At 34.7% G+C, this 21,694-nt stretch overlaps 1 long non-coding RNA gene across 1 annotated transcript in view; it reads left to right on the top strand.

Annotated features, from left to right (window-relative positions):
• Positions 1 to 1,238: 1,238 nt before the first annotated feature.
• The window catches only part of LOC148840565 (uncharacterized), a 47,333-nt gene continuing 26,877 nt past the window's right edge, over positions 1,239 to 21,694 (top strand). Inside the window, exon 1 of the long non-coding RNA XR_016094617.1 lies at positions 1,239 to 1,762. This is a non-coding gene — a long non-coding RNA (uncharacterized LOC148840565). The remainder of the gene's footprint in view (positions 1,763 to 21,694) is intronic.

Consider the following 21,694-nt stretch of genomic DNA (forward strand, 5'->3'; position numbering starts at 1 on the left):
TGTCATAGTGGAATTCTGCTGTGTATCAGATGATGGCAGCTATAATTCTGCTTTGGACATCAAACTCATGAGGTCAATGTAAGGTCTTGGTAACATTGTATACTGAAGATGTCAATGTTTATTGACTATTCTCAATCTTTGCCTCAGAGTATCAATTAGCCTCTTAGAACATTTCTTTCCGAGCTCACATTTGAGCAGACTTTTCTTGTGTCCTCTTCCTGCAACCATTCCAATAGCCTCCAATTTCTTGATGACATGAAGTGGCTGAAAGTGATTTTGACCCTATGATTTTTTAAAGTCATCAACAGAACTGTGAAGGTCAGTAACCCTTTATCTGAAATTCTCTGACTTTTCCCATGATGACAAAGAGTATCGACTCCTTTCATATCCCTTGCCAATCACAGTGAATTCAAGAAGCTAAATGTTCTTTTCAAGCATCCAGATTACCAGAAAACCAAGAGAGATAACATTTTAAAGCATTTTTTACATACAGTAAAGCTTTGTGAATACATTTAAACACAACGTTTTTAGAAAGCCATATGTTCTAATATAACATACACACACCTGAAGAAGGCTCCACGGCCGAAATGTTGTGTTCTCTGACGCAGCTACCCACCTGAACTACATATGTTATAATATGTTTTGTTGCTTTTTATTTTTCCTACAGTTTTTCTATTGATATACAGTACACACTACTGTGTATGATACTGGTATTTTGTAATTGTATATATTTTGAAAAGTCTTGACAGACACTTACATTTATTTTTATTTACAATTTAAATAATGTTTAGATTTTATGAAGGATGTGAATAAATCTGGGAGTTGCTGTATCAGCTAGTTAGAACTGCAAAATTAAATAGGAACACAATTTGCCTCGCTTAAGTTTTTCAGTGAATAATATATGCACTGTATATATACTGTACAGTATATACACCGTATCTAATATGTATAACAACTGGTCTTATTAATGTACAATACAAAAACAAAAAAATATATATTTCTTGACTTACAGACGAACTGGTCGGTTTGTAATATTTTCGCAGCATTATAAAATAAGAATACACATAAATGACAAAGACAAAAGCAATAAAGATTTGATTTAATGCAGGTAAGGTAATGCTGGTTGTGCAGTATTTTACCCTACGTTTGCTGCTAGATGGAGCCCGAGTCCGTGTAGTGAGAGGCGATCCAGTTCCGGGTTTTATTTTCACCATTCTTTCCCTTCTCTTTCTCGGACTGTATCTCGCAGAACACAGCTTCGAAATTGGTTTGTCATTTTCTCAGAGAGCTCTGTTTGCAAGCAAACATTTTCTGGAGTCCTTTACTGCGGGCTTGTAAACACGGGCAAAAACCCTGGATACCTTACTGGGTCAGCCGTTGCTTTCCCCTTCTGCGAAAAAAAGACCTAATGCAGTGGAAGAGGACGCGGTTTGTGTGAAGGTGGGGGAGTGATCTGGATACAAAATAAGGAGGTTTTTATTTTTTTCCTGATATCTTCATTCTTAATGAACGGATACTAGACATTTGCTGCAAATTAACATCGCATCATTCTGGAAAATACAAGTGGTTTCAAAGTGAATTACTGGGATGAAGGTATATCTATATGTAGACGGGTGTACCTATATGTAGTAGAGTGCTTTGCGCGCAAGGACGATATTCTAAGGGAAAAGACAATATATGAGCAATTCCGTTCTTGGTGTTTTCAATGGCACGACTTGAAGGAGCTTATTGCTGCAGGCTCATCAGCGGCTTCTGAGATGTGGTAAGCCTTCTCAATTTCCGAAATAAAGATTGTTCAGTAATCTGTCTGTTTCTGTTACTCATACCTGTATTTTACTATCCCGGAGAAAATATACTAGTATGATATATTCATATAGTTATTATTTTACGCGTATCAGTTCTTTGGCAGTTGGAATTAATGCAGTTTTAAGTTAATTGCTTTGACACTGGATATTAATAATCGTACTTACTGGTGTCTAGGGGAACGCTATTTAATGGGCGTCGCTTAATGTGAGATATGACTGAACATTTTTGTGTAGTGATAAGTGCATTTTGCCCTCGAAATAAGGAGCGAATTTTACATTTGTAAGGTGGATTCAAGCACCAGGTGCTTTAACATAAACGGTAGCAGGCTATTACCAAAGCAAAGCCTTCCTCATGGAAAGGGTCAAACATTGACATTTCTACAATTGCTTTTGTCTTTGCGAACCATGGGATTACTAATTGCAGTTTTATTTGTTTCTGTGAATACCAAAGACCACCCGTTTTCATACCCGCAGCTACGCAAGGATTGGTAAATGAAAGGATAGCAATACTGGAAGAAACGTACAAGATGGTATAGTTATTCTATATACATTACGTAATATACAATCATTTTTTAAGAAAATATATTGATGTGTATGCATGTGTATTGTCCAAGGTAACAGTGTTTGATAAAAAAAAGTAAAATAAAACACTGTATCTTGAGTATCAAACTGTTTATCTGTGAGTTGACTTTAATTAAATGTTTTTGGCTACGGGGTCTAATAATTTCTTTAAAGTTATTTGTGTGTCAACAGAGTCTTCACTAATGTAATCTTACTTCATCCCATGATTGTGTTTTTCCTGTTTTCAGCGTTATTCATTACCAGCACAAGTTTAATAATTATTTAAAAGTGCTGCTAGTTTATGCCTGGATATCTCAAAACAGATTATGTGATGAATCGGCTGCGTTTAAAATGTATGATGGAGTATTTAGTTTGTTTTGTTGTGCTCTTGTGTTAGTTGATATTGTATCCATATAACTTCTCTAATGTAACGATACATTATATATATACGGTCGAGGTGGAGAGTGGATACGCTTCGTAACCTTCTGCCTCGCACAGGTGTACCTCAGCACACTGTATACGGGAACAAGTGACGCATTTAGAGGAAGCTGTAGTTTTGTATCGGTAGCGAATATACTACTTATTTATTATTAAAATAAATCGAGTGAAAGACATATGAGATAATCCCATGGTTTGTGCCTTTAAATTTATCTACACAAAACTGCCTGAAGACCATTGCGTTAGAAAAATCCGATTGTACTGTTGTCTGTTTTTATAACATAATAACAATAATACTCAAAAAACAATCATACTAAGTTCTTTTATTTTAGTGTTATTGTACTTGATATTAAAAGTGCAATAAAGTACATCATAACATATTATTTTTTCTTAGTAAATAACAATTAATTCTTAGCCTTGATAGTATTAGACTACAAAAAAGTATACAAATTTATGAGGTACTCCTAAAAGTCTGTTTTTGGGAAAACTTTTTTATTAGGTACAACTTGTTCCAGTGCGTAACACCAACAAAGTATAAGTACGTATGGTGTCATACATATTAACGCCACTTTTTAACATAAATGTTTTAATTTAACAGGATTTTCTGTTTTTTTGTTGTTAACAAGGGAGATGGGAAAATGCAAATCATGAGCAATGTCTAGCTTGTAGCTTTTGCATGTCAGAAACAAAACTGTGATTCAGTTTTGGAAGCAGGCTGTATGGTAAACAATATCTCAAGAAATAATTCCCAGAAACCATGTTCTGTCTTTCATGTGAAATTCTTAAGCAGTCTTCTGCTGTTTTGCTGAAGTCCAAAGCTTTCCAATGCAGAGATGCTGTTGGCATTTTTTCTGTCTCATTCATCTCCTCCTTTTAACTCTGTGGGAGTTGATTGAAACTTTATCGTTTCCACTTGCCATATTGTGAGTCTAAAATATATGTATCACAAATACAAAAAATACAAGACATTCATAAGGAATGATATGTTCTGGTTGAATAATTAATAGAATTTCCTGGTTATCACCCTATTTACTTAAGTCACCAGATTATCAGATCTTCAGATGAATCTTTTTCTTCACTTAAGGCTAAGCACTCTCAGCAGGATTACAATTTCTGGTATTTATTCATTGGCATTTTGATTTATTAATAATCAGTATAAACAGATCTGCTTGTTGCGCCTTCATCTGTTCTTCATTCCATGTGTTGCTTTGCATGTGTCATTAAGCATCATGATTCAATTATAAAATCTACCCAACGAAATCCAGTACACTTATCATTATAGGAAGGTGTCATATCGGCCAATGACATTCTGTCTTGAAAGTACTCAGCATCACATACTTTCATGTCTTGCTTGCAGGTATCTACAGATAGGTTTTTAAGTATGTATTTATGAAATATTTCAAAGTGTAAAGAGTTTAAAAAATATATATAACTGAAAATGTCTTTTACTGGTGAGCAAAGGAAAGGATGACCACAGTAAAGACATCTACCCCTCTCCAGCTTTTAATAATTTCTTTATATTTTTGCTGCTTTCGGAAGTTTAAAAATTGTATGTAAATTTATTTAAATGTTAAGCTTTCGTCCTTAATTGTAGTGCTTTTAGTAACCCTGTGACCTTTAATTCCTGATATACAAATTAGTTATTCATGGTTTTCATTGAGCAACAGACATTGTTATATAGAGTCTTTTTTAATAAGCTCCAGGATTAATTACAGGTTTATTCCCAAGACCACTTTTACTTACAATTGTGCCCTAAAATCACTGGTGACCTTTGACTTTAGTTAACAAAATTGCATTGAATTCATTGAATTGCATTTTCAGTGAGTATTGACCTTGGATCTTAATCCTCTATATTTAAAGAAGGTGTTAGCTGAATTGATAGAAATTTAGTATCAATGAAATATTAGTCATTCCTAACCCCAGCTTCATGAAAATGCATTTCTAAAAGTAAAAAAAAAAACCAGAGGTAAGAATATAACAAGTGAGATAATGTGGCTTCTTTAATTTTCCATTAACATTGCGATGAAAAATGTATAGGACATATACATAAAATGCAAGGATTTATTAACCCCAACATACAAAACACGAATTGATTATAATTTACACACAAAACAAATTACAGGCTACTATGTGAGGTACAGAGCCCAAAACACTGCAACCAAAGTTTAAACTCAATTACCAACATCAACCACCCCCGATGCACTTAGAAACAGGCTATTTTTTCCCCATTATCTATCCCTTTTCTAACTGCTTTATCCAATACAGGGTTGTGGGGGAACCAGAACCCATTTCAGCGACCAATGGGCACAAGGCAGGACACACCCTGGACAGGATACCAGTCCCTCACAGGACAGACACAGACATAAACAGAAACTCACACAAACACACTAGGGCCAATTTTGCCAAAAGCCAATTAACCTATCAGTATGTGATGGGAAAGTGGACCACCCAGAGGAAACCCATGCGAACACAGGGAGTACATACTGTCTTCACGCAAATAGTACCACCGTGACACCCTTTTTTCCCCATTATCTCTGAAAAAATCCTCAGTAGGTAAGATCAGACTCTATAATGATATAAAATGACACCACCTTTGATCTATTTACAATAATGTATTCCAATACAAACTCAAACTTCCTTCCATGAATTTACTGTAAGTTGAGTCCCTCTGAAGCTCAACACCTGATATGTTTTGGTTTGCCAATGGTAATCCATGTGGCAAAGAATGTTTCTGCTTTAGCACTGGAACTCACTTTATCCAATATCAGACCATTTTTCTCATTTTCTTAATTCACTTTTTTTCTCCTTTGCCGTCTACCTTTTAAGTAGTGTTTTTTTTGGTCACATGGCTGTTTAGATTCAGAACATTCTAGTCTCTGTCAGTGGTAAAACATCTGATGTCTAAACTCAATTTGGGGATGCTGATCAGATCAGATAACCCTCAGTTGTGAAGGTGCTGCCAACAACCTGTCTTCTTCAAACTGTTTGGATAGTTCCATCATTGCTGCTATGATGGAAAAATTGAAATAACCAGATTTAATATATATAGATATAAATGACACAACAGTATTGATAAGCTAGATACTTCATACATAGTGATGATGATTTTTACAGGAATTGTTAAGTGACCTCTAATGCCCAATTAAAAGATGTTAGACTGATTTATTTGACATCATGGGCTTCCATGCAAGTCCCTCACTATTATGCCCCTGAGGCAATGAAAAACCCATTAAGAGACAGAAAGGAGTAGCTCCCAATGGGATAAACCAGTAGAAACTGTTTATATCAGGAAAATCAAAGACAGAAGCACTCATAAAGGGTTTTAAGCAGCTCCTTCAAACCTGCATAATTCGCTTAGAAGGTGTACTTAAGCAGGCCTGTTGTTTGTTGTCTTCATATGAAGAAAATAAAAATTAAATCTTAAAACATATAGGTAACCCATAGTTTTCCAAACATATGGTCTGATAATGATGCTGATACTGATATTTAGCCTTTAGTTTTACTTCACGTTAAGTAGAGTTCACACTCACATTAAAGCTGTGGGTGATTTTTTTTTGCTGAGACTTTTGTAACAAAAAATCAGTCCAGGCTCATTCGATTTTAAAAAACTGACAAGTTTGAGTTTTGACATTACTTTTGCATTACTAGTGCTTTTATGAAATGGCAAAATACAGAAATAGAAACTTTATACTGTAGTACATGATTTCTTAGGAGGAACTGCATTCAAGTAATCTTTATTAACTTGATCACAAAAATGTCAGAGTAGAACTACATGGCTTCTTTTGAGAAATACATCTCAAAATGTAACGTGAATGCTAATATAATGAAATTGGAAAACAATACTACTGCTAATAATAAAAATGGCACTGTAGAGTTGTAGCAGTGTTTTGTCAGGCAAACGTCCAGAGATCCTTGTAATAAGGTTCCAGACTTTCAGTGAGATGGTGGAATCCAACATCTTTCATCTTCCAACATCTAGAAATGGCTGACTATCCAGAGTTACAGTAATAACTGTGTTAGACGGCTGGTACAGTATTTTCATCCTCACCATCTTTGAATCTTCTTTGAAGATTTTAGTGTTTGAAAAAACAGCTGCTTTAGCACATTTTGGCAGCTTTTCTTTTCTGTAGCTGTCTTAAGGAAATCATTTTTATCCAGTGGGTTGACTGCCTTGAGGTGCCTCGCATTTGATTGTGTTGAAAACGTTACCAGAACTGGCTCCAGGTAAAACATGTGCATAGTATGCAATCAACTGGCCTGTTATTTTTATATGCTTCAGAATAATTCTTTCAGACATTTTTACAGCTAATGTGTGCTTAGCTCACTGTTAATGCATCATAACATGCTGTGCAACAACAAGCAAAAATATTGATGAACGTTTTCGGCTGCTACAAAAATGGCCGATGGCTGATTATTTTATTTTTCCTTACGTCACTGTTGAGATAAAAGCCTGCCCGTATATCAATATACAGTACCCCAGTCTAAAGAGAAAAATCAACAATTATGATAAAACACTGGGACACAATGAATATCAGATATTAATATTTAAGACTTAACAGATTTAGATTTCAACTGACTTAATTACCTTAATATTTTAATCTGCAAATAGGATTAAGTCAAGTAGGGGTCTTCTTTTTTAACATTAGCTAAGTCATTCGAATTGTGTTAAATTTTCAGTTGTGTCCTATAAACGATGTGACTGTTAACACTTATACTGTATATTTACAGCATATACTTTCAAAATCACATTATCAGTAACCATAAATCAAGAACTTGCACACAGCAGTGCCAGGTCAGTCTGAATAAATATAGTGATAACATATTAGGAATGTAACCAAACAGACCACTGTTGGATCATGAAGTCATACCCAAGTAAAGCTAGGAGTTTTTTGTATATGTATTTATATAATATGTATAGTATTTAGCAAGAAAAACATACATTGACAGGAAAAATAAAATTATTTTCATATGTGTAGTTTAGCCTAAAAGTGCAGTTTCTGACAGTAAGTAGGTTTTGTGCATACCTCCTCTTTTTGTACAGTATACAGTAGACTTACCTTGCTTGTCTTCAAACCAAATCCTAGAAATACATGACATACTGTACAAAAAATAATGTTTATTTAAACTTCGCCAGTACTTTAGCACGCAAAGATACAAGGTTGGGTACAGGTTTTTAGCAGCCATGATTTGCAATCTAGCAAGCCCTTTTGCATTATAGAAAAACATTTCACCAAGTTCTTTTTTACATGCAGTGCTGTTTATCTTTGCAACTGTTAAACCCCATTTACATATGTTTGTGAAAACTGGAACTGACTGCCAAAAAGGGCTGGAGCCCAGATCTGCTCGTCTGTTCTAAAGCCTGAATGTTTGCAGTCATGTCATCACATACATCGGTCCAATGATTTGTAGAAAGAAACACTGATTCTATAGAAATGTGTGGAGGATACTCTTTTGTTGTGCTTTTTCAGAAAAAGAAACAGATTGATTCTTTAAAATCATTGAGAATGATAAGCCAAGATATGCATTATTGTCATGAATTTGCTTAAAACAAGCTGCCTACTTATCTTTTTATTAAGACCAAGCTTAGGAAGTCTGAGAGTAAAAAATGAAACAATTAAACTAGATGAAGAACAAACAGTAAGTGTTGTAAATGTAACCTTAATGGTAGGATACAGTAATAATATAGAAATAGGGAAAAACCTAAGTAAGAGCAGTAAAGAAAAATAATATATACTGTAAGAAGAGCATGAACAAATCTAGAAAACACAAAAACATTGTCAGTTTGCCATAACAATGGCAGCAGTGATCTTTTATTATGCTGCATGTCTTGAGGAATGCTTTGTATGATTGCCATCATTACATCCGTCCATCCATTTTCAGTAACAGCTTTATCCTTAGAGAGTTGTGGAAAGCTGGATCATAACCTGACAGGAACTGTGTGCACACTGACATCTCATTGCAGGGCAGACAAAAAATGTACATTCAGAGGGCAGTTTAGAAATGGCAAATAACTTGGACACCATGTCATTGCACTGGGAAATGAAGTAAGAGCACCTGGAAAAAAAACAACACATGGACATGGGGAAAATTGTGTAAACCCTTCCACATGAAAGGTGTCCAGGCTCATATCAAACCCTGCACCCACGAGCTACAGGACCTTAGTGCTCAGCAGTTCTAACAAACATGCTACAGTGCCACCCCACCTTTACTACATTTTTAAGCAAAAGTGTCCTTTTGGTGTTCTGAAAAAGCCATAAATGGTGGTACAGATATTTGAGAACTGTTTTTAGTTCTACAAAATATAGAAAGGTAAGTTGTTGTGTATTCTTTGGTGTAAGGCATGCTTGTCTCCTGTGGTCTAAACCCTTGAAGCAATAAACTCATTTAACGAATGGTGTATTTTAATTGTGTTTTAATTGTGCTGCATAGTTGCTAAAGCAGAGGCCTCCCCCACAGTATTTTGCACAGTGCAATTATAGGAAATGCAGTGGGGGATAGAAAGATAAAATTAATGTATCTGCCTACAACCAAAAAAATAAAATTACAACTCTTAAGTCCCAACATCACTATTCATTGAAGTCCATGGGATTGCTCATTATTTTTTCTAGCGTCATTGTTAAAAACCGCAAAAATTAATTGACTTTTGAGTAATTGAGCACTTTTTTCAGCAACTGCAAGGATAAGAAAATAAAAGAAAAACCTCTAAAATAGCCAAATTGGCTTATACTGCTAGTATTGTGTGTAGCAGTATAGTATTACTAATACTCTTAGTACCCAGTCTTAATACGTTTAATAGGTTTAGTAGAGTTTGAACTTTGAGAAGACGCAAGGAGTGACTGAGATGCTGTCAGAAGGAATTTGTTGTAAATTACTTTTTTAAAACATTTTGTTGCGTTATTTTGAGGTTTTGAATTATTACGATCAATTATGTCTTCCTCAAGGTATATTTGTGGTGACATACTTGGTCTTGTTGTTTCTTATTTGTAAACCTCCAGTTGTTTAAATAATACGTATAGTACTTACCAAGATTTAAATTGAAACTTTTGTACATTGACATCTTATTTTGGGGAAGAAAGTCCATAGGTTGTGAGTGCACACAACATCACCAGAAAAACCAGTAATTTCAAATAATACTGTATATTAGACATTTCCATTATAGTAGCAGAATGTAGTTTTCAAAAATAGAATGACACAGTGAAAGTTCTCTTTTTTATTTTTTGAGCGTTTAATTTATGGTCATATTTGTGTCACTGCTTTTTTTATGTACAGTAGCACAGATTTTATAAAGATACTGGAAAAAAATAATGACTTTAAATATTTGAGTGTTATAATGGAATTTATTTAAACAAATTTAAACATCTGACTACGGATATAAAAATCCTTTTTAATATGATGGCTGAATATTTTATAAAATAGCCGTTATGCATTTTACACAGATTGTTTTCTTCTCATGATGGAATAATTTCTTGCAGTTGCTACAGTATGTTGCTGGTGCCTTGAGGCTAAAACATGCTTTTTGCATACAAAGCATATAACTTGAAAGGAGTGGAATAATAACTTTAACTTTGTCAGGGAGAATAATAAGAGTCTAAGTGCATTAGTGTCAATGGTCTGCATTTTACTAGCTCTGTGGTAATTGACCTGCTGGATGCAGTCTTTAAAAAATGTACCTATACTTCAAGTGGGTATATAAATGAACCGATCAACTGAAGTAAATCCAACATAAGGATGGAGGTTTTCTCAACATTGGGAATTTGCTGTGATTCAACATGCCAACCTTCTAGATTGTTGAGTTGACACCAGTGAGATTTGAACCCTGTTGTATCAAAAATGGATAATTTAGGTGTTTAAAGCCAATTGTACAGTATCTATCAGAACTGTGCAAGTATTTGTTACAGAAAATATGCAAGGTCAAATGAATACATTTTTCATTATATTAATATGTTGTAAAGGTTAATCATATATGGACCAGTGGAATGTTATTGCCAATATCTTGTAAATTTTCAAAATTCATCCAAGTTATTTCATTACTGTTTAACTTTCACAGCCTTTGTGTAACTCCAAACAGCTTTTATGAAAATTTGAAAGCCAATCTTTGTGAATGTTCCTTCAGCCTCTTTACATCACACTCCAAAAGTACCTTATGCCCAAAGACACTATTTTTACTTTAATGTGTACAGTACTTTACTGTTCTTGAAAAAAAACATCAACATCTGAATTTACAGCAAGGTCCAACTAGACCATTTCCTGTCATGTAAATAATTTACTCTGGTGAACTTTACATCACTTCTGGAGAGTCTGTGTTTTTTTCCTCAAGCACTTCTATTGTCAACAGTACCAGTTTCACATATACATTTTGGGGTTTTGCATTTGACACTGGATGAAACATGAAATTGTGTAGCATTTCACGAGCAGTAAGATGCGTTTTAGCATAAAATAGACTTAGAGGGTGTATGGTTGCTTGGAAGACTTTGCTGAGGAGAGGAAACAATCAATCACACATCTTTAGAGACCATTTTGTGTCTCATGTTTTTTAACATTTGATGTTTTAATCTGTTTTATCATTGTGTTTGTTTATACATGATAACATTAAAGATGATTGTCTAAAAGGCCTAAAACAAATCTCTCTTTCGTGTCAATGATCAGGTATTCACATATTTTTTTATACACTTTTAAGTCAACATACTGTACGGTTGATAGTGTTATTTTTAGGGAAAAGTGTAAATTGCAGTAAAGTTTAACTTGCAAAACATTAGGGAACAAGTGTCATAGTCATCTTTATTAATTTTTAAGTTTATCAGACTCTTGTCATACAGTATTTAAAATAATAGAAACACATACAGTAGTAATAAGAATGATACAACATTCTTTGAAAATATACACATGTAGAAGAATAACTTTTTGGATGCAGTATTTTACAGTGTGAGCCCTGTGGAGTAGTTTAATATATTGATTAGCACACACAAGTTTTCTGGAAAATAGTTACTTTTGCAATATGGAAATGTCAGTTATTTCTTATACCCCTATCACAAGCTGTCATTAATTAGGACTGTGCACACTTTCTTCTGAATCACACTTCTTCTCACAATCACAGCCATGTAACAGTTTTTTACTCTGTGAATCCCTTTATGAATGCAGGGTGGTCTTCACTGTTTGGAAGAGTGATTATTTCTTACAATGTAGGCTTCAAGCAAATCACATGATGCCTTTAGGCAGGCTGCGATTACCTTTGCTAACTTTAGCCCACTGAACCTTGGTGGTCGTTGGAACAATTGTGCTTTGCCATGGCCTAGACCTGATAGAGCAGTGTATGGACTCTATGATCTAGCTCATCCTTGTGGTCCAAATAGACACCTTTGAAAAATGGACCTCTTTTGAGTCTGTTGCAAATTTACTTAAATGCAGTCAAATGTTCCCAGATTCAAAACTAAATTCAAAGCTTATTCTTCTCATGTTATAAATTACATTTCACAAAAGGTGCAGTTTCATTGCAGATCTTGGAATGTAAACCTGAGACCTTTTCTTCAAAAATATTTTCCCCTTCTTGTGCTATGTTTTGTACTGTTATTCAGTGTTCTTTGTACGGTACGTATCATGCCACTGAGACATTGTTACCTGCCTTTTTTTGTCAAGTGTCTTATGGCGCATTTAAGGACCTACACATAAGGATGCATTGTGTCCAGTGAAATCTTTTCTATTCAGCCATAATGGTTTCACAGGTTTTCTGTAGCTTCATGTAGCTGAGTTTGTGAATTATCATAAGACACTTATATTTACAAAGCTGTTTCGTTTGCCATCATCTTTTTGCAGTTGGGGGGTTTAAACGGCTTCATCTTTATAGCTTTTAAAGTGTCTCTTAGGTCATAACAAAAATGAAACTGACCGTTTTTCTTCTTTTAATACTGAATCCACATAGTCATATTCCATGCAATTTTATTATTTCTCCGTAAGCTTTTTTTTCCTTTTGCTACCTTTCAGTAGAACTATATTTTTATTTATAATTATATAATATAGTGCTAATTTTATGATAGCAAGGAAAGCATGCTAGTTGAAATGTGTCTGACTGCTAATAAATGGATGCTTTGTATCCTGCTTTAGTTTAAGGAAAGCCAGTACTCTTTGTACTGTAGACATTTACTCCCAAGATAAGTCACAGTTGCTTTCCATTGTTATTACAGGGATTCATCATGTCTTATTCTTTCCTAGTTCTCTTTTGTCTTTCCTTTGAGGGATTGTCTCGTCTCTATAGCCATTTGCTCTTATTTGATTTAATTTCCACCCGCAAATATTTTTAGTCAGGCAACAAAATTAAATTTTCTTTCCTGTATAAAGACTCAGTGGTGTTATAAGAATACTCCTTATCAGGTTACCGACTCTGAACTTGAGCTCTCTTTAGGGGTCTTGTCTAAGGCAATAAAATTTCAATATGATTGAAATAGTAGGTCAGAATTTAGGGAGGAAACATGAAGAAATTTTGGAACACAAATGTGTTTCATCAGTATTATCTGCCAGTGATTTAACATTTTTGATACATTTTGTTCAGGCTCATACTACCTCTATATAAAACTAGGAAACTGCTAGCCCTTTTGAAGAATTCCAAGCAATTTTCAGTGTCCAGTGTGTATTCTTCTGTATTAAAGCCATGTGGCAGTAGGGTTTTTTCAAGTATGAAGGTAACCTGTAAATATTTTTGAACATGTAGTGAACCGTAGTGTAATTGTGTACTCACTACAATGATAACTTTCAGGTCTGAAGCTGATTGTAATAGTTTTTGATCAGAAGGTCTTACTTTTAGGGGGGGTTTAATTGATAACAAACAAAAAGTAATGGACAACAGGACAACCTATTAAATACGGGATCCTAAATCAGCACTGACTCAATTAGCACAGACCCGAGAAATGCATCCCCTTCTGACAGTGAACTGTTTTATTCAGTGTAGTTTAAACAGAAAATCATCTGCATTATTTAAATCTGAAGGGAGTTTATAGTAAAAACACTGCATTATATGATTTAATCTTTAGGTTATTAATTTAGTTTTACTTTGCAATGATGTCAAAGCCATTTTCACTTTGAACCTATTTGTCATATTCCACTGTTTAGAGATGTTGAGTTTTTTCTTTAATCGTAATAGAATCTCTATTTACTGTGTGATGGTCAGATTTAAAATTTTATGCTTACTTCATTGTAAATATAATCTAAAGTGCTAACGCTCTCTGTAATGTGTCATTGTAACAAGTAAAGGTTCCATGCTGAAACGAGAAGAAAAGAAACGCAATGTTTCAGGTGTGGAGCCTTCTTCAGATTCAGGTTCAGGTTCTTGAACACACACCTGAAGAAGGCTCCACAGCTGAAGCATTGTGTTTCTTTTTTTCTCTTTTCAGAATGGAATCAACCTCTACTTGTTCCTTTGCAGCCTACGCATGCTGACGCAGCTACCTACTGAAACTAATGTGTCATTGTATGTCCCTTCAACTTTGTGCTTTGTTGCACATACTACCATCTAAATTGGTAACTTAAAAGAATACTATATATAACAATTAAAGGTGAATTGGGACATAGATAAAACAAAACTCGGATCATAAGCAGCTCATTGGAAAAAAAAAGATTTACAAAATTGGCATTTTCTACAGCAAGACTGCTTTTTGAGTAGAAAGCTTCCTGTTGTGAACAGATGTCCGTGAGAGCTCTTTTTGCTGTTAGAGTAAAATAATCAAAATGCAATCTGTTAGTTATGGGGCCTCAGTATACCGAATACAGTATACTGCGCACACCTATAATTTTTAACTGATTCAGAACTCATTTATTAGAACAGGAGAATCTATCCTGATGATTAGGCACCTGCTAATAATTCCTTAGTTGTTTCAGAGCCAGTGCATTCAGACTTTGTAAATAACAAAATAACCACAAAGTATGTTTTGATAGGACATACAGTAGTTATTCTGGTTGTTTGAATTTTTACAGCTGGCTTGTTTCTTTATATGTTTTTGGAGGAAAAGGAATTCTTTTGCTTGACTGCTGGGTGCTTGAAGTGCTTTGATGTACTGGACCTTGGTTGCCTGCAGACACTTCCTTCTGTGACTTTATGACAGCAGTGGCTGTCACTTCTGATTGTTCTCATTCTAGACAGAATGCAAGAGAAACAGAAAAAAGTCAGAAAAAAACAGAAAAAATGACACAAAAACATCTAATTACATACAACAATCTTTAATCTAGAGCATCACATTCCATATTATATTACATAAAAGAGTACATAGTTTTATAACTGACAACCCCTAACAATATAGTTGATAAACTAATTACCTCCTTATCTTCCATTGGGCATTATGTTTACCTTTCTGAATGTTACCAGGTTTAATGTTGGAAGCTTTTTTTTCTACAAAATGCAGCAACATTTTAAGATATTAGGTTTCATAGATAATGATCTTCATCTAAAGTATTAGTATTTGTATAAGTATTTTTTTTTGTGGCCTTGAACTTCATATAACTTTATTGCTTTGGAAGTATTGTACTTTCGTCATTTAAAATCATACAGCAAATGGTAGCAAAATATTTCTTCCATATCCTAAGTCATGAGTGGATTGAGGGGAAAATGTTTAGTGTGTATACAGAAATATACCATTCATATCAGAAGAAAATTCACTGTATACAGCTTAAAAAAGTTCCTAGTGAGAAACACTTTCCAAGTGTTCCTACTTGGAAAGTCTTGTTGCTAGGGAGACCATGTCAGCCCTCTTGGGCAAGTCAGTGGAATATTCATGCTGTTACTTTGCGACAGACTGGTCAATCAATGTGAGGTGCACTGAAGACAAGGATGTCCTGGAAAGGAAGTCTGGCTGGGGACAACTCTGAAGCAGGTCACAGTGACACTTTGTTGGCAAGTTATGAAAACAAAAGTCATAACCTTCCACTCAGGTCTTTGTAGAAGACACCACGGTATTTCTCTAAAAAAATGGCACAGTGCTAAGGTTTTGCTTCATGTAAGAACAAAAGCTGCAGTAATATGCTGGAGACAGACAGGCTGTTAAAAGATGCAACTGTTCAAAAGTAGGATACGGAATGTGACATTTTCATTATGAGCGCTTCCTACTTTCCTATGTTGAAAGCATTAATGACATTTTAAAAAGTTAGAGGTATGTATTCTGGTACCACATCTCTCTCATTACATTTTTTAATTCAGTATTGTAAAACAAATTCAAATGGTTCATATGTTTTTTTTCTGGATGCTCTGGTTTCCTTCCATCTTCTGAAGACATTCTAGCTAGGTTAATGGGTATCTCTAAATTGTTCCACGTGTGCATGTGTGTAAACCCTATGATGGACTGGGATCTTATCCAGGATGTAGGATGTAGTTCCATTTTATATCCTTCTGGGATAGTCTCTATGACCCTCACCAGGAATAAACAGCTTTCTATTTTAACACCCATCTATTAAAGCTAGGGCCTATATTTAAAATGTTTCTGTCTTATAGTATTGTTTTAATGAAGAATTAGTACACCTTGTGCTGAGCAAAGTAGTTAATCAGGTGGTAATAATATCAAATCTATCAAATCAATCAATCAATCAATTAATTATCATCTGAATAAATTTCTTAGAATTATGTTTGCCAAGCAGAAACTTAAACTTATAGAAATTAAAAGCATTTACTGTCCTCTGGATCATTTGTTATTTTACTTCAGTATGTTAAGAAAGAATACATTATTCCATCTTGTGATTGTAGTAGTCGCATCCAATGATGGTTAATGTGCCAGCAATAGAAGATAGGGAGTCATTCGGTAAACCCAGGGGAAAGAAGCTTTTATATAATTTAAAGAAAAGTATCTGTTGTCCATGATGAAACCAGTAGAAGGCAACCTTAAGATTTGTTGTTCCATGGTAGCTTCAAGTGCACTGATTGCATAGGGAATATGTGGATGTTAGACACAAGTTGGTTGATGGGAAATAATTTTGATCGTATTAAAGACTGGATACATCAAACTTCTCCTTAACAGTTTTTTTTATTGTTTTTCAGCAAAGAACTGTTAATTCTTAGTACAGTATGGGAATGTTTGGGAAGCATGGAATAGCACTTAGAACTAGAAGCTTGCAAGATGGTGATGTGTTGTATAACAAAAATACAGCAAGCTGTGATTAAAGCAGTGGGAGGTTTCACATTAAAAACATGAACATATAAAATAATAAAAAAGACAGATACCAATTAAGTTGTAGTTGGCTGAATAATGTTTGACGCCACCAGAAGAATTGTTAGAGCATGTGGTAAAAAAAATGTAGTAGAACAAATACAGTATATGAATTTTATTCATTTGGTGCTTTTATATACGGTATACAGTGCCTTCTAAATGTACTGGAAAAAGACAATTATTTTTTCTTTACAGTCAAGAAATTTGTATTTGTGATCATGATGTTAATAGAATGAGTAGAATGAGAGGCACATTATAATAGAGATTTATTTTTGGATAATTCCATGCGTGCATTACATCATATTGGAATAAAATCATCCTTTGTGTTCAACCAGTGATTTCAAGTGCTGACACTTTTATTCAAGAGATCATAAGTATAGGGATATACACACTTTAGATTTTAGAGTGTAAAAGGCAGTATTTTGTTATATCCTTTGAGGCAACAAATTCATGAGGTGTGCAGGCAATTGAGCTCACTAAAGTGTATATTATATAGTACAGTACATGTTGTTTCTATTGATCCCATTATCATAAACACAGATTGCTTAAATGTACAAAACTTGAACAGTTTTTACTTTGCTGTCCTAATAAATTTTCTTGAGTACTTTATATCAAAAGCCTTTTTGTTTCAGGCAAATAATGTGCAAAAGGAAGGAGAAAAAAAAAGAATTGTGGTGCTGACTGAATGACTTTCATACATACTGTATTAAAGAAGAGTCCCTTATGTAACTCAAGTATGTAATCCCTGTAGTCTTAATTCCAGCGAGGTATTGACAGAGCCTGAAATGAACAGGGGGAATTGAAGGAAAAGACATTCAGATGAAATAACTGCACAGAGCAAACTGGCAGGAATGTGACAATACCATCACCATCCATAAAAACACTAATGATGACAAGGAGCCTTTCATTAGATAACTTTACGACTCAACCACCTTACAGTATGACAGAGGTAGGAACAACATGAGATAGTGCGAAAGGAGCCTTTAGCTACGTTTCTGCACTCCCAGGGCTGCGTTACAGTTATTTGTGTAATTTATGCATTTAATTTGAATAAAAGCTTGAATGTGAGCCAGATTAACTGGGGTGGAATAGAGAGCTGTGCTGCTTGTAACAATGCCATGCTCTCCACCATTGCTTTTCTTCTGGAGGGTTACCAGGCTCATCATGTTTAGGCAGTAATTTTAATGCACTTCTTCTTACACAGTATTTAGCATGGTCCTTGGCTATGAGTTTGATTGCAGCACAATTATTTTATTATTACAATTATTATTCATTTATTTGACTGGAACATTAATGCTGCTAGGCATTTTACTGAAGTAGACTTAGCGGACTATCTTACTTAAGGGTATAGCAGCTGTGCTCCAGTTGGGATTTGAACCCACGGCCTTCCACTGCTGTTTGAGCTATATAGACACACCGAATAATTGTGTTCCTAGATAGGATTTTTGTCTTCTGCATTAAATGGACTATTATTTTCATATGTTGTTTCTTTTTTCAGGGCTTGCTACAGTAGCACCAAGGCTTGTTATTCAGAAAATGAGTATGATTTTGTTATGATACAAGTAAATACATTTCAAGACAAGGAAACAAAATATTAAGTGTGGCAACTGTGGTCAGAATTACAGTCCTATATTTTTCTTCTTTGATGTTTGGTATTTATTTTTCAGTCAGTAAAGACAAATGTCTTTCTTTTTGCAATGTCCTTCTCATTTTTTCTCACAATTGTTATTGGCATTATTTCCCATTAGTAATAGGTAAAATAAGACACATTTTCTAACGTATAGTGTTGAGAATATTCAAGGAATCTGTTCACGGTTCCTCTGTTTGTTTAATAGTTTTTGAAAAGGTGAGCATTCAGTTTAGATGCAAACTCTGAGTAGTTTTTAGATTTAGGCCTAATAGCTCAGTTGTGAGCCAGCTGTCTAATCCTCTAGAAAGGAGCTATTCAGTTTGAGCTTTGACTGTGTTAGTCACCGCAGTCTGATTGCAAGTGAATTAGGATGGATTTGGGTTTGTTGATGAGCCATGTCTCAGTGGGGAAAAGGAACTGAAAGAATGCTCAGATTTAAGACACAATACCTGTTTTAGCCTTGTGTTTATTGAAACTAGAATGGGGTGCTGTTCTTTTTAGCTGTATGTCAGTTTCTTTTGCCTGTTCGTTGAAAATCACATCCAATCTGAACCCGAGACATCAAAGTTATATACATTTAGCCTTAGAAGCTTTAAATGTACAGATTCCTTTTTTCTTCTGTATAATCAATATATACAAACAAACAAAATAAATTTGTGGGTACAGTATGTAGGTTTACCATACAATATAGTATAAATTCTGGGAGGTTTACTATATTATTCATGTAATGTATGAAAGGATAGCTGAATAAAATAACTTAATTACTTTTCTAACATTTGTTACTTCTGAATTGTTATACTGTATATTCCATCAATGAATCTGAAGCCCTCAAACTAATATTTTGACCCTTTCATAAAAGTAAATGATGCTTCACAAATTCCTTTTTTCCCCCCATCACACATTCACTCAGTAGTGCTGCTGTGGCCTGTCGATTTTTCCATCTTAAAATTGTTACTGGATTGGCCATCTCTACAGGGAGTGAATGAACCAAGGATTTTCATCTAAATAATTTTTTTAACAGGAAGGAAGTGATATCTGTCCATTACTGATTCAAGTGCTGTTCTGTAGCTCGATCTTCATGTACTGTATAGCATTAGAAATCTGCTATACTGTGGTGGTAGGTGGCACTATTTCTGGAGTGCTACCTGATTATAAGATGCTAGTGCTGGATGATATTTTAATACTGAATGGTAACTCTGGGTTTGAGGTCTGCCTATCCCTATTCATTTTTTAAAACTTTTTTATTGGAAACAATTTAAATTATTTATTTTCAGTTATAAAAATATTTAGCAAGCAAATAGTTTTAGGGGAACAGGCGTTCATATAAATTACTTAAAAATTAATCAATTTAATGAATAAAAGCATAAATAACTTATATGTTATACCTTAAGGGTGTACATTTTTCATAGAATAACATATATACAGTATGTATAAGATATTGATTAAAAGTTTTTGGTTTCTTTTTGTTTAATTAATCATACATGACTGACTGTGATAGACTAGAGTGATTTTCAAGCATGTGTTCTGATCAAGCCTGGAGAGCAGGGAGTCTGCAGTATAACTGTCAAGTTCCCATCTCACAGGAAAGCTGTTGTTACATGAGCAGCATGAGGATGTCTGTTGCTCTGCTGGAATATTGTCACATCAGGATAAACTTACAAAAAGAATAGCAACTGAAGACCCTGGGCATTATCAGTATGCCATACAGTCTGGTTGCAATCAAACACAGAAAGTGGAGTTCTGTAGTGAGTAGATACTCCTGCCTGGACAATCCTGCTTGAACTTCTCTATCCTGTCAGTTTCCTCAGTTTCAGATACATTCATAACATACAAATGTAAATCATATCATGTGACTGTGATAGTCAGGTTGGTCTAATTAGTTATGTAGAAAGAAATAAGTAATAAAGAGTAGTGGATAATGTTGCTGCAGTCCATTTCCTCTGTTATTGTTTTGTTTGGGGTGAAAGACAGTTGGTAGCAGGAAAAAACATTCATAGGCTAGTAAAATAAACACACCTTATTATGTCAACTTAATATGCCTTAGTGTTTTATGCTGCCAAAAAAGCAGTAGGGCACTGGCAAAAAACACCACCAGGGATTTCTTTTTGCTGGTGTTGAGAACACTAGCTTAAACCATTCATACTACCAAGAATGACAGCTCAGTAGTGGCGTCAAACTCCCATTTTCACTCAGTGTGAAAGCGACTTTAGTCTTTTTTAGACTGCTGCATTTTCTTCAGTTATAAAACAGTTTCCAGTCCCTGAAGAGGTAAAGCAGACTCTCCCCATAATACAATCGCTTCCAATCTTGACAGAAGCCATGATTAAATTTTTATAGTGGTCCTTCCTTTCAATGCACTGTCAACAGTGGTGTGAACTTTTAAAATAATTCAGTTTTGACTCATAGAACCAGAGGATGTTATCTGACTTGTAAGGCTTGTCTATATTGTATATATTGTATATTTTGGCATGTGTTTTTGTAATTCATGAAGAGGCTTGTTGAAGAACACAACTATTCTTTTCTCGCTGTGTAGGTGATTGTAGCTATGATGTGTACACATTATGGCTACTAGATAATACCATAAAAGGTAATGGCTAATGTGATAAGTTATAGGTCCGCAGCCAGGGCTCCTGTTAAAATCTTAATTATCATTTGCATACACTGGAAGCTCACATCGTGAGTAAGTTGTTCTTAAAATCCTTTTTCATTTTAATTGCTCTTTCTCATATTTGTAAAGTTCAAGTTTCACTTTGATGCATTCCTAGTGTTACAGTCTTTTGTGTGTAGAGTGTACGTTGATGGGAGTGGTCTTTCACCCTGGACATGTTTGAGGAATTGTAGAACGTATGCATACACTTTTGTGAGCTTTCATTGTTTTTTTTTTTCTGATCCATTACAAGGTGGTGCTGCAAAGCCTAGCACAGAGCCCTTTGCACTTAATTATCTGAAGACATTTTTCATAAAAGCGTTCAAATTTTATGTGAACGCTTGCAGGCACAATTGTGACACCGTGAAGTGAGAAGGCAGGAGGGGTGATGCATTGACTGGATGAGAACTGTGACTGGCAAGACTGAGAAATGGAC

The sequence above is a fragment of the Atractosteus spatula genome, chromosome 1 (assembly GCF_055471065.1).
Source record: "Atractosteus spatula isolate fAtrSpa1 chromosome 1, fAtrSpa1.hap1, whole genome shotgun sequence".
Taxonomy (NCBI): Eukaryota; Metazoa; Chordata; class Actinopteri; order Semionotiformes; family Lepisosteidae; genus Atractosteus; species Atractosteus spatula.